This window comes from Saimiri boliviensis, chromosome 2 (genome assembly GCF_048565385.1).
Source record: "Saimiri boliviensis isolate mSaiBol1 chromosome 2, mSaiBol1.pri, whole genome shotgun sequence".
NCBI lineage: Eukaryota > Metazoa > Chordata > Mammalia > Primates > Cebidae > Saimiri > Saimiri boliviensis.
Window position 1 is genome coordinate 82,464,061 of NC_133450.1, and position 13,601 is coordinate 82,477,661.

General features: G+C 41.9%; 1 protein-coding gene across 9 annotated transcripts in view; it reads left to right on the top strand.

The window, feature by feature from the left end:
• TP53BP1 (tumor protein p53 binding protein 1) overlaps positions 1–13,601 on the top strand; it is a 124,199-nt gene that overhangs the window by 545 nt on the left and 110,053 nt on the right. The gene's annotated exons all lie outside the window — the stretch shown is intronic.

Here is a 13,601-nt window from a genome sequence, read left to right on the forward strand (position 1 = left end):
GGAAAGACCTTCCCATCTGCAAGTGATATGACAAAGTGAGATGGGTCTCCCTTAGGAGACTGTTGTATTACTTTCCCGGGGGAGTTCTTAAAACAGAGGGGGCAATGTTTGCACCAAAGAAGAGGTTGGGAAAGGACTGGGGAGGCCTTGCACTGTTTTATGACTGACTAGAACATCTTTGTAAAAATGTGCTGTAAGTCTAGCCTCCCCCATTCCTCTGTGTCTCCAGCTTCTCCACACTCCAAAGGCTTTTTTAAATCTAGGATACCGAATCATTCTGTACATGTATGTATGGAACCGCCTATGTTTCACCCTAGGGCTCCAGCACCACTTGTGTCTTTGTCCCATTTGCCTTCACTTTGGAGATTGTACAGTAAAGAAAGGAGCACAGTACCAGATTCAGCAAGGCTGCCTGTGAGCCACATTCTGATTGGGCAGTGTCTGCATGTTAAATACTTCACAGCAGCCGGGGGCGGCAGTGGCTCAGGCCTGTAATCCCAGCACTTTGGGATGCCGAGGTGGGTGGTTCACTTGAGGTCAGGAGTTGGAGACCAGCATGCTCAGCGTGAGGAAACCCCACCTCTATTAAAAATACAAAAATTAGCTGGGTGGCGGGGGGTGGGGGGCACCTATAATCCCAGCTACTTGGGAGGCTGAGGCAGGAGAATCACTTGATCCCGGGAGGCGGAGGTTGCAGTGAGCCAAGATTGCACCGCTGCACTCCAGCCTGGGCAACAGAGTGAGACTCCGTCTCAAAACAAAACAAAAGGTCACAGCAATCCTGGTCCCTATCATGGAGCATGTGTTACAGAAAAACAGCTAGTCCATTCTGCAGCCAATCTGGACATGGCCCTGAAAATCCTTTTTGCAGCAGAAAAGGGGAAATAAGAGTACTGGCAAAACATCAGATGGTGGGGGTGTCTCACCCTGCATGACACATGAGACGGTGTTTTGCTGCACCCCTGCTCCCCCTCCCCACTATTTGTGGATCTGAATCTGGAAAAGAGCTTGGAGAGATGTGCAGGCCTCCTCTTCTGCAATCAGAAAAAGAGTACTATGTAGAGACAGAGAGCCAGAATAGGTTGTGGGGAGAAAGGGACAGTTTCCATAGCAACTGTAGAGATGAGGCCTCTAACTACCACAGGGTCTCGGTATAAAGGTCAGCAGTAGTTAACCAGAGACTCTGCTTTCATCAAGTATGACAAAGGGACTAAACAATAGATCTGAATAGTATAGGGAAGAATCCACGCACTGATTAGATGGTAGGGGCAGAAATTCAGCCTTGTGATCTCAGGTCTTGCTAAAATTGGGTTTTATTAATTACAGTGCATATGTAGATTATGATAGTAATAAAATTGTTATGTGTGCTGAAAGAGTATTTTGGAGGCTCATTGCCAAAGGCTGACAATGTCACAGAAAGATTGGCTATAGGTGTCTGTTAATTACCCTCCTCTTTCCTTGGTTAACAGTATTCCAGCCATTCCACTGGGTGATGATTATATATATATATTTATGTGTATATATATATATATATTTATGTATATATATATTTATGTATATATATGTATATATATATGTGTGTATATATATATATATATATATATATATATATATATATATACAGGGGGCGGGGTTCTTGCTGTGTCACCAACGCTGGTCAGTGGCATGATTGTAGCCCACTTTTTTTTTTTGAGACGGAGTTTCGCTCTTGTTACCCGGGCTGGAGTGCAATGGCGCGATCTCGGCTCACCGCAACCTCCACCTCCTGGGTTCAGGCAATTCTCCTGCCTCAGCCTTCTGAGTAGCTGGGATTACAGGCACGCGCCACCATGCCCAGCTAATTTTTTTTTGTATTTTTAGTAGAGACGGGGTTTCACCATGTTGACCAGGATGGTCTCGATCTCTTGACCTCGTGATCCACCCGCCTCGGCCTCCCAAAGTGCTGGGATTATAGGCCTGAGCCACTGCGCCCGGCCTGTAGCCCACTTTTAACCTCAAACTCCTGGGCTCAAGTGATCCTTGTTCCTCAGGCTCTGATGTAGCTAGGTCTACAGATGCACACTGTTATACTGGACTAGTTTGTAAAAATTTTTTGTAGAGACAGGGTCTTTGTGTGTTGCACAAGTGGATCTCAAATTCCTGGCCTCAAGCAATCTTCCTGCCCATCCCTCCCAAAGGACCGGGATTACAAGTGTGAGCCACTGTACTTAGCCCAGAAAATATTTTTGAGTGTTAAATTGCACAGAGCATTGTCCAAAGTGCTCTGTAAAGAAAACTGTGGCCAGGAATGGTGATTCACATCTGTAATCCCAGATCTTTGGGAGACTAAGATGGGCAGACCGCTTGAGCCCAGAAGTTTGAGACCAGCCTGGGGTACATAATGAAACCCCATCTCTACAAAAAATACAAAAATTACCTGGGTGTGATAGTGCATGCTTGTAGTTCCAGTTACTCATGAAGCTGAGATGGGAGAATCAATTGAGCCCAGGAGGCAGAGGTTACAGTAAGCTGAGATCTCACCACTGCACTCTAGCCTGGGCAACAGAGCAAGACTCTATCTCAAAAAGAAAAAAAAGAGAGAAAAAAGAAAACTGTGGAGCATTAGCATCTGTGTCCCAGAATTTTATAAGCAAAGACAGAAAATGCTCTGATGCATATGTAGAAGACAGAAAACTGAAAAAAAAAAATTAAATGCACATGTGAATTACAAAGTATTTAAAAACCTGTTTTGAATTTAGGAAGTGTGTTATGGCAGAGGCCTAGTAGTTAAAGGATGCTATTCAAAGGCCCTTCCAAGAATATTACCAGTCGAGGTCTTGACTATGAGTTGTCCAGGTTCTTGTCATGTTGAACAAAGAATTGAACTAGCCAGGCATGGTGGCTCACACCTGCAATCTCTAGCACTTTGAGAGGCTGAGGTGGGTGGATCACCTGAGGTCAGGAGTTCAAGACCAGCCTAGCCAACTTGATGAAAACCCATCTCTACTAAAAATATAAAAATTAGCCAGGTGTGCTGGTGGGCACCTGTAATCCCAGCTACTTGGGAAGCTGAGGCAGGAGAATTGCTTGAACCCAGGAGGCAGAGGTTGCAGTGAGTGGAGATTACACCACTGCACTCTAGCCTGGGTGACAGAGTAAGACTCCGTCTCAAAAAAAAAAGAAGAGTTGGACAAAATGCACAAACAAAGCAATGGAAGATGAAAGCATAGATTTACTGAAGTAAAAGTACACTCCACAGAGTGGGAGTGGGCTCTAGTAAGCTGCTCAGGAGAACTGGTTGCAAAATCTTCTTGGGTTTAAGTACCCTTTGGAGGTTTCTTATTAATTACATCCTACCTAAATGAAGACTTGGCCTCTGTGACCAATTAGAGGGTGAAGTGGTGGCTTAGCCTGTGACCAATCAGAGGCTGAAGAGAAGTTTCACCCTATGCAAATGAAGACTTGGCTACCACCAGTCAGAGGCTGAAGTGAAGGCTCCCTATCTCCAGACCCTATTCTCCTGCCTCAAGGGGATTATTAGGGACCTGTGATATACATGATTGTCAGATATAGGTAGTAGTGTGTGGTGGCTGTGGAGCCTCCTGTTGTGTTTCATTTAACTGTTGACCTCCTGGAATGACCAAGTATAATCTTTCTGGAGCTGTCCAATTCTGTAGCTTTTTCCACAGTCCTGCCAAGCAAAATTGGCAGATATAGTGGCATACCAATGCTTTTAAACTGTTTGTTATGAAGGACGCTTGAATTGTTGAAGTTGTCTCTAAGGATCCACCACTGAAAGAGGAGTTTAGAAGAGGTGCAAGAGGAAGGCACTATTACAGGCTCTTTCCTTGGGTGGGCACTGGAGTGGGCACAAGGCAAAAGATAGTATCAATCGCAAATGGTATGAAAAATATTGGCTAAGCTTAAATCAGTTAGGGAATTATCAACCCCATGCCTTCATAATGCATAGTGATAAATTATCCAATCGGTAAATTAACCACATTCTTAACAAAGTGGGAAGGGCATCTCTTAAGTTTTTCTGGAAATAATTTTATATTTGGCATTTAAAATAAATTATTAAAGTTGTCCTCATGAAAAATCAGAGCTTTACTTGTCATCAGTTACACTTTTTTTTTTTTTTTTTTGAGCTGGAGTCTTGCTCTGTCACCAGGCTGGAGTGGAATGGTATGATCTTGGCTCACTGCAAACTCCTTCTCCTGGATTCAAATAATTCTGACTCAGCCTCCCGAGTAGCTGGGACTACAGGCACGTGCCACCATGCCCAGCTAATTTTTCTATTTTTAGTGGAGACAGGGTTTCACCATGTTGGCCAGGATGGTCTCGATCTCTTGACCTTGTGATTTGCCGGCCTCAGCCTCCCAGAGTGCTGGGATTACAGGCATGAGCCACTGTGCCTGGCCACATTCATCTTAAATTATGTGTTCATGGGGGAGAAGAGCATCGTAATTCTTTCAGTGCTTAAAGTCTCCATAAGATTTAAGACAGCTCTGGCAATTTATAAAGAAAAAATGCTGGCCCTTCTCTTCTAGCCTGATGAATGTCATTAGTTTTTCTGGGAGTCTGAACTTATTTGGCAGAACTCCAGCCTGCTCTGCTGGATTGAATGGTTTTATCCACCAAAAAATCCAAAGGGAGCTGCATAAAGCTCAGATTCCCACCCTGTACTCAGTTCTGCCTATAAAGCATTCTTACACAGAGAGAGGCGTGTTGGATTACAGAAATGCTGTGTCAGAGGCTTATCCTTGGCTTTTGGGGGAAATACTATGATCATAAAGCATACCAGCAGCCATAGGGTCACCTCAGCGTGAACAGCTGGTATGTCTGCAAAGGCATGGAGTAAAATAACCTTTAAAAAGGCACTGAGTAAAATAATATCTAAAAAGCTTCAGATGGGGAAGAAATCTGAATTTATTGCTATTCTGGACCACAGAGGAGGCCAACAATAAATATTTTTCTAATTATTATTTGTTCCCGTTAAGTAAATCGGTAGAGCAATGGCACTGGGTTTACCTTCCCCCTGCAGAGCATTGCAAAAGATGATGAAGAAAGTTTCCCTTTTTCTTCCCTCACTTCCCACATTCTTTTATTTAAGAAAGTGATTCCCAAAAGCAAAAAAAGTATTTATTAGTATCATCTTCCCTTGTCCATTCCATTAGCTTGTGAGATGGAAGGTAGTGTTTGTCTCTGACCTCTGTTACCATCTCTTCCTTTAATCTGAGCAAAGCTACCTCTTATTGCAGGGATCTCTAAGGATTTTCTTTGTGGTGGTAGAGATGATGGTGGTAAAGAGGATTCAAACCTAACTATATAACTTAGCTTTCAGGCCTGTCTGTGAATGATATTTTGCAATTTTTTCCTCAAAGTATTAATAGAATGGAGTTATTTTCTTTCAATGAATGTTTGCATTGAAGAAATATTATTCCCTTTACAATATCACAAAATCATAAATACTTTGTCTCTTTCTTCTCATTGGTTCCTTCTCAAAGATCCTTCATAATATGCCCTAACTCTACCTCCTGGAAATATCCTTTTTTTTTTTTTTTTGAGACCGAGTCTCGCCTTGTTGCCTAGGTTGGATTGCAGTGGTACGATCTTGGTTCACTGCAACCTCTGCCTCCTGGGTTCAAGCCATTCTCCTCCCTCAGCCTCCCAAGTAGCTGGGATTACAGGTGTACATCATCATACCTGGCTAATTTTTTATATTTTTGGTAGATACGGGGTTTCACCATTTGGCCGGGCTGGTCTTGAACTCTTGGCCTCAAGTGATCTGCCCACCTTGGTCTCCCAAATTACTGGGATTACAGGCATGAGCCTCCATGCCCTGCTGCAAATATCCTGTATTAACCCTTTCATTCTCTCATTCTGAACCCCTTGCCTTTCTCTCATTCTTGTATTTTCTGTTCAGGCTGTTCATTTCTCCTTGAATACTCTGTTTTCCTTAATTCTTATCTAAGAATTTATTTATTTACCTTTACCTTATTTGTAGAATAAAGCATCTCATTCCACAAAGGATTTAAGGGATATTACCAAAACCAAACACAGCTGCTTCTGCAAAACTGACATTCTCACTTACCAATTATGTGAATTTTAGCAAGTTACTTATCTTCTCTGTGCTTCAGTTTCTGCCTTAAAATTAAAATAATAGCACCTCACCTTATAGGGATTATTTTGAGAATTAAGTGGAACAACCTTTTAAATATGCTTAGCACAATGTCTGGAATGAATGAATGAATGAATGAATTCAATAATATTTATGGCCAGGCACAGTGGGTCACACCTATAATCCCAGCACTGTGGGAGGCCAAGGCAGGAGGATCACTTGAGGCAAAAGGATCACATGAGGTTGCAGTGAGCCATGACCATGCCACTGCACTACAGTTTGGGCAACACGGCAAGACTCTGTCTCAAAAAATTGTTGTTTTAGTTTATTGATTGATTTGTAAAGATGCGAGTCCTGCTATTTTGCATAGGCTGGTCTCAAACGCCTGGCCTCAAGCAGTCCTCCCATCTTGGTCTCCCAAAGTGATGGGATTACAGGCTTTAAATTGTATATATTAAATTGTCTCTTGATTACCTGTAATACCTTACACAGTGTAAATGCTATGTAATTAGTTATATTGCATTGTTTGGGAAATAATGACAAGAAAAAAAAAGTCTGTGAATGTTCAATACAGATGCAAGCATCTTTTTTTTTTCCTGAATATTTTCAATTCCTGGCTGGTTGAATCCACAGATGCAGAATCCACGTATAGGGAAGACTGACTATATTTCAAAACACTACAAAGAAGAATCAGGAGAAGGCAAGGTGAGACTTCAGACTAAGCTGTAAGTGGAAGCAGAAAGGGAAGGAAGGAGGACTGGAAAGGAATCTTATCCTACTTATTTAAGAAACTTATCTAAGAAAGTTTTGGCTAGGTCTAGGAAGAGTCCTTAAACCAGAGGCACCTGTTGAAGATCTTGCATCTTTTTTTTTTTTTTTTTTTTTTGAGACGGAGTTTCGCTCTCGTTACCCAGGCTGGAGTGCAATGGCGCGATCTCAGCTCACTGCAACCTCCGCCTCCTGGGCTCAAGCAATTCTCCTGCCTCAGCCTCCTGAGTAGCTGGGATTACAGGCATGCGCCACCATGCCCAGCTAGTTTTTTGTATTTTTAGTAGAGACGGGGTTTCACCATGTTGACCAGGATGGTCTCGATCTCTCGACCTCGTGATCCACCCGCCTCAGCCTCCCAAAGTGCTGGGATTACAGGCTTGAGCCACCGCGCCCGGCTGATCTTGCATCTTAATAGGAATGGGCCTACCTTTGTATTCAAGCTGTGCTTAAGCAATGGCTAGAACCAGCCTGTGGGAAATACGGCTTTGATGCAAATGTGATGGTGGATCCAGAAGGGCAGCAGGTAGAGCCATCAGTTAATTATGCTCTCACAAAGTAGGTATCAGTGGTGCATCTTGTTTCTTTTTTATTGAAATGGAGTTTCGCCCTTGTTGCCCAGGCTGGAGTGCAATGGTGTGATCTCGGCTTATTGCAACCTCCACCTCCCAGGTTCAAGCAGTTCTGCCTCAGCCTCCCGAGTAGCTGGAATTACAGGTAGCTGCCACCACGCCCGGCTAATTTTTTGTATTTTAGTATTTAGTATTTTTGTATTTTTAGTAAAGACAGGGTTTCACCGTGTTAGCCAGGATGCTCTCAATCTCCTGATCTTGTGGTCAGCCTGCCTTGGGCTCCCAAAGTGTTAGGATTAGAAACGTGAGCCACTGTACCCGGCCCAGTGGTGCATTTTCATGGTTGCCACAGTACATACTGCATGAAGAACTTTATCTGGAATTCTAGAGTGGGCAGAACTAATCTACAATGACAGAAAGCAAATAAATGATTGCCTCGGGTTGGGAATTGATTGCAAAAGGCACAAGAGAACTTTGGGGTGTTTAAAATGTTCTGTATTTGATTGGGGTCATAGCGCACATACACACACATACACACACACACGCATTTGTTGAACTCATCAAAACCTACACTTAAAACGGGCCAATTTTGGCTGGGCGCGGTGGCTCAAGCCTATAATCCCAGCACTTTGGGAGGCCGAGGCGGGTGGATCACGAGGTCAAGAGATGGAGACCGTCCTGGTCAACATGGTGAAACCCTGTCTCTGCTAAAAATGCAAAAAATTAGCTGGGCGTGGTGGCGCGTGCCTGTAATCCCAGCTACTCAGGAGGCTGAGGCAGGAGAATTGCCTGAACCCAGGAGGCGGAGGTTGCGGTGAGCCGAGATCGCGCCATTGCACTCCAGCCTTGGTAACAAGAGCGAAACTCCGTCTCAAAAACAAAAACAAAAACAAAAACAAAACAAACAAAAAGAAACTGGACACAAAAGACCACATACTTGGTAATTCCATTTATATCAAATAGTATTACTGGCCAGGTACAGTGGCTCACACCTGTAATCCCAGCACTTTGGGATGCCAAGGCGGGTAAAAATACAAAAAAATACCCAGGTGTGGTGGTGTGTGCCTGTAATCCCAGCTACTTAGAAGGCTGAGGCCGGAGAATTGCATGAACCTGGGAAGCTGAGGTTGCACTGAGCCGAGATCACACAATTGCACCCAGACTGGGTGACAGTGCGAGACTCCATCTCAAAAAAAAAAAAAAAAAAAAAAGTATTATAGGCCATATTAATCTATGGTCATAGAAGTTACTGCCTTACAGAAGCATGACTGCCTTATGGAATGGGGATTGACTAGAAGGGACCATGAATAACTCTCTGGAGTGATGAAAATGTTTTATGTATTGTTTGTTACATAGCTTTCATGGCTGTATACATTTATCAAAGCTCATCAAATTACCAAGCATGGTGGCTTATACCTGTGATCCCAGCATTTTGGGAGGCTGAGGTGGGAGGATTGCTTGAGCCCAGAAGTTCAAGACCTGCCTGGGCAACATAGTGAAACCCTGTCTCTACAAAAGAAAGAAAAGTTAGCCAGGCGTGGTGGTGCATGCATGTAGTCCCAGCCCCTGGGGAGACTGAGATGGGAGGATCGCTCCAGCCCAGGAGCTGAGCCCAGGAGTTCCAGGCTGTGGTGAGTTGTGATAGAGCCATTCCACTCTAGCCTGGGCCACAGAGCATGACCCTGTCTCTTAAATAAAAGAAATTACACAAGAGCTGTTCATTTCACTGTATTTAAATTTTACCTCAATAAAAAAATCAGTCACTAAAAATTAAAAATAAAAAAATGAAAGAAACAAGCCTTACTATTGAATTGGTAGAATTATTTTTTAAAAGGCTTTAAAATACAGTGATTTAAGTTTATGTATATATGTTTTTTAGGCAGGATCTCATTCTGTCACCTAGGCTGGTGTACAGTGGCTTGATCACTGCTCATTGCAGACTTGACCTTCTGAGCTCAAGTGATCCTCCTGTGTTGGCCTCCCAAAGTTCTGGGATGTGAGCCACCATGCCTGGCCTGTTCATTTTCTTTGGGTGTGCTAATGATGTTCTTATGTTTAAAATATTCTCTTTATTTTATTTTATTTCTTTGAGATGAAGTTTCACTCTGTCACCCAGGCTGGAGTGCAGTGGCACGATCTTGGCTCACTGCAATTTCTACCTCCCAGTTCAAGCAATTCTCCTGCCTTAGCCTCAAGACTAGCTGGAACTACAGGTGCCCACCACCATGCCCAACAAATTTTTGTATTTTTAGCAGAGACAGGTTTCACCATGTTAGCCAGGGTGGTCTCAAATTTCTGACCTCAGATGATTCACTCACCTCGGCCTCCGAAAATGTTGGGATTACAGGTATGAGCTACAAAGCCTGGCCTAAAATATTCTCTATATTTTAGACACAGAAGTATTTATGGATAAAATTAAATGATGTTTGGAATTTGTTTAGAAATCAGTGTGGGGGAAGTGGGTGGAGATACAGATGAAATAAGATTGAGCATTTTTTGAAAAAAAAAATTGAGCATTTATTGATAATTGTTGATGGTGGATTATATAAGTATATAGGTTTAAAATTTTTTTTCTATTAATAAAAACAATATCTGGCCATGCACAGTGGCTCATGCTTGTAATTCCAGCACTTTGGGAGGCCAAGGCGGGCAGATCACTTGAGATTAGGAGTTTGAGACCAGCCTGGCCAACATGGTGAAACCCCATCTCTAATAAAAATACAAAAAATTTAGCTGGGCATGGTGGTGGGCGCCTGTAATCCCAGCTACTCGGGAGGCTGAGTTAGGAGAATCACTTGAACCTGGGAGGTGGAGGTTCTAGTGAGTTGAGATCATGCCATTGCAATCCATCCTGGGCAACAAAACCGAAACTCTGTCTCAAAAAAAAAGATAATATCTTCAAGCTTTTCCTTATAAGCAACCACAAGGGTGAAGTTGCCATCAACTGAGATGGGGAAGGCTGTAGGTGGAGCAGGTTTGGTAGAAGAGATGAGTTCAATTTTAAGCATGTTGAGTTTGAGATGTTAGTTGGACATCAAAATGGAGATATTGAATAGGCAGTTAGAGATATAAATTTTGGAATCTGAGAGAGGTGTGGGTTGAAGATATAGTTAGGAGTCATTGGTGTATATATTGTATTTATAGCAATGAGACTGGATAACATCAAGAAAGGAGTGAGTAAATAGAACTTATAACATAAGTACTCAAGAAGTATTCATTATAAACACGTGAATAAAATTATTTCTATTTCTGTCTCACAATTCCTACAGATCTTTTATTGTATCTTGTACTATCATTGTTTATATGTCTTATCTCATTCCTAGATTGTAAATTCCTTGAAGCTAGAAACTAGATGTTATTTATCCTTTGCAGCTCTCCACCACCACCATGGAGCCAAAATAGTGCCTCGAATTTAAGTGAATTGAAATTAATAAATGAACCTGAGTTTGTGAAGAAACTTTTGGTCCATTTTATGGGTTTTCTGACTTGCTCTGACTTTGGATTCTTGAGACTCTGTGTGATGTATTTATATGTACGTAGAGCCAAGATGTGTTACTGTTATTCTTGCCGCTAGTTAGACCACTAGCTCTGTACAGCCCAGATTAGCCTGTACCCAACCATACTGAAGATAGAAGGGATACAGGTCAGCTGACTCAGATTAGAATATGAAGAGGCAAAAATGATGCAGGAAGTAGGATCCAAGAGTAGGCACTGTTTTCATGCGATGTTACTTCTACTTTATTATTATTATTATTATTTTTAACTTTTATTTTAGATAGTGCAGGTTTGTTAAATAGGTAAGTTGCATTATCACAGGGTTTGGTGTACAGATTATTTTGCCACCCAGGTAACAAGCATAGTAACTGATAGTTTTTTATTCTTACCCTTCTCCTTCCTTCCACCCTCAAGGAGGCCCTGGAGTCTGTTGTTTCCTTCTTTGTACATAAACATTACTTTATGTACACTCATGCAACTTCAGAAGATGAGCAACAATTTCACAGCTTAGCTACTAGCCTACTAGCACACAGTGGTGTCTTTGTCCACTGAAGTCTTCTCTTACATTCTTTTTAGATTTCTCAGCCCCACAACCTAAAAACTCCCTTCTTCCCTTTGAGACATAAGAGTTTAGGAGTAACTTTTTTTTTTTTCCAATTTGCAAAATGAACTTTTCTCACCCTTCACCATCCTGGCTCTGATTTCTGGCAGTTTCCACAGTCTCTATGTATATTCCTTCTCTTGTCCTCATGCTGTTCCTATGTTAGGTGCAGGTTAACTTTTCTTTAGTTTTGCTTAGTGCTAAGCTGCCCAGCTCCAATCTTGGATTATTTGGTACCACTTTCTCTCTTCTTTATTTAATGACCACAGTATAATCATCAAGGTCAGAAAAATAAGATTGATTCATTTACTAATCTACAGACCTTATTCAGATATCAACAGTGCTCTCATCAGAATTATTTATAGAAGAAGGAAAACCAAGTTCTTGTCTAGGATTCAGTTCTGGATCATCTGTTGCCCTGTTGCATTTAATGGTTTTGTCTTTGTAGTCTTCTCAAATCTAGAACATTTCTTGATTCTTTTTTTTTCTTTTTCTTTCTTTTTTTTTTTTTTTTTTTTTTTTTTTTTGTGATGGAGTTTTACTCTTATTGCCCAGGCTGGAGTACAATGGCCCGATCTCAGCCCATCTCAACCTTTGCCTCCAGGGTTCAAGTGATTCTCCTGCCTTAGCCTCCTGAGTAGCTGGGATTACAGGCATGCACCACCACGCCCGGCTAATTTTGTATTTTTAGTAGAGATGTGGTTTCTCTATGTTGGTCAGGCTGGTCTTGAACTCCCCACCTCAGGTGATCCGCCCGCCTCAGCCTCCCAAAATACTGGGATTACAGGCGTAAACCACTGTGCCCAGCCATTTCTTGATATTTTCATTGTCATTCTTGACCTTGGCAACACTTCTTTCCTTCTTTCTCTCTCTCTCTTTGGAGAATATGGGTTGTTTATTTGTAGAGCACCCATTAATGTGGGTTTATCTGATATTTTCTCATGATCAGATTCAGGTTATACATTTTTGGCAGGAATACAGTTAAAGTGTGATATATCTTCAGTGCATCATATCAAGTGACATGGATGGCTTTTGTTCCCTTACTGGTATATTACCTGGGATCACTTGGTTGAGTTGTTGAATACGAGGTTTCTTCCACAGCAAATTTACTACTTTTCTCTTTGTAATAATTCAGTATATTTTAGGCCGGGCGCGGTGGCTCATGCCTATAATCCTAGCACTTTGGGAGGCCAAGGTGGGTGGATCACCTGCGGTCAGGAGTTCAAGACCAGTCTGGCCATCATAGTAGAACCCCATCTTTTAAAAAAAAAAAAAGGCCGGGCGCGGTGGCTCAAGCCTGTAATCCCAGCACTTTGGGAGGCTGAGGCAGGTGGATCACGAGGTCAAGAGATCGAGACCATCCTGGTCAACATGGTGAAACCCCGTCTCTACTAAAAATACAAAAAATTAGCTGGGCATGGTGGTGCGTGCCTGTAATCCCAGCTACTCAGGAGACTGAGGCAGGAGAATTGCCTGAACCCAGGAGGCGGAGGTTGCGGTGAGCCGAGATCGCGCCATTGCACTCCAGCCTGGGTAACAAGAGCGAAACTCCGTCTCAAAAAAAAAAAAAAAAAAAAAAAAATTCAGTATATTTTAGGGATATACTTTGAGATCATGTATATACCCTCTTTTGCCATATTATGAGTTTTAGCATTAATGATATTTATTTTGAATCATCTTTATTGTGAAATATAGCATACATAAAGTGAACAAAATAAAATATAAATGTACAAATTTATGAATTATAAATAGTACAATTGTGTAAACCCTCTGGTAATAAAAAATAGAACATTTCCAAGCACCTCACATGCCTCTTAATGAATCACAACCCCACTGTTCCCTATAAAATTGACCATACATTCTGACTTTTATTGCACACTTGTTATTACAATTTTTTATGATCTAAGTATGCATCTTTAAATATTAAAGTTTAGTCTCATTGAAAAACTTTTGTTACTGTAGTAAAATATACGTAACATGAATGTACCATTATAACCATTTTTTTTTTTTTTTTTTTTTGAGACGGAGTTTCGCTCTTGTTGCCCAGGCTGGAGTGCAATGGCGC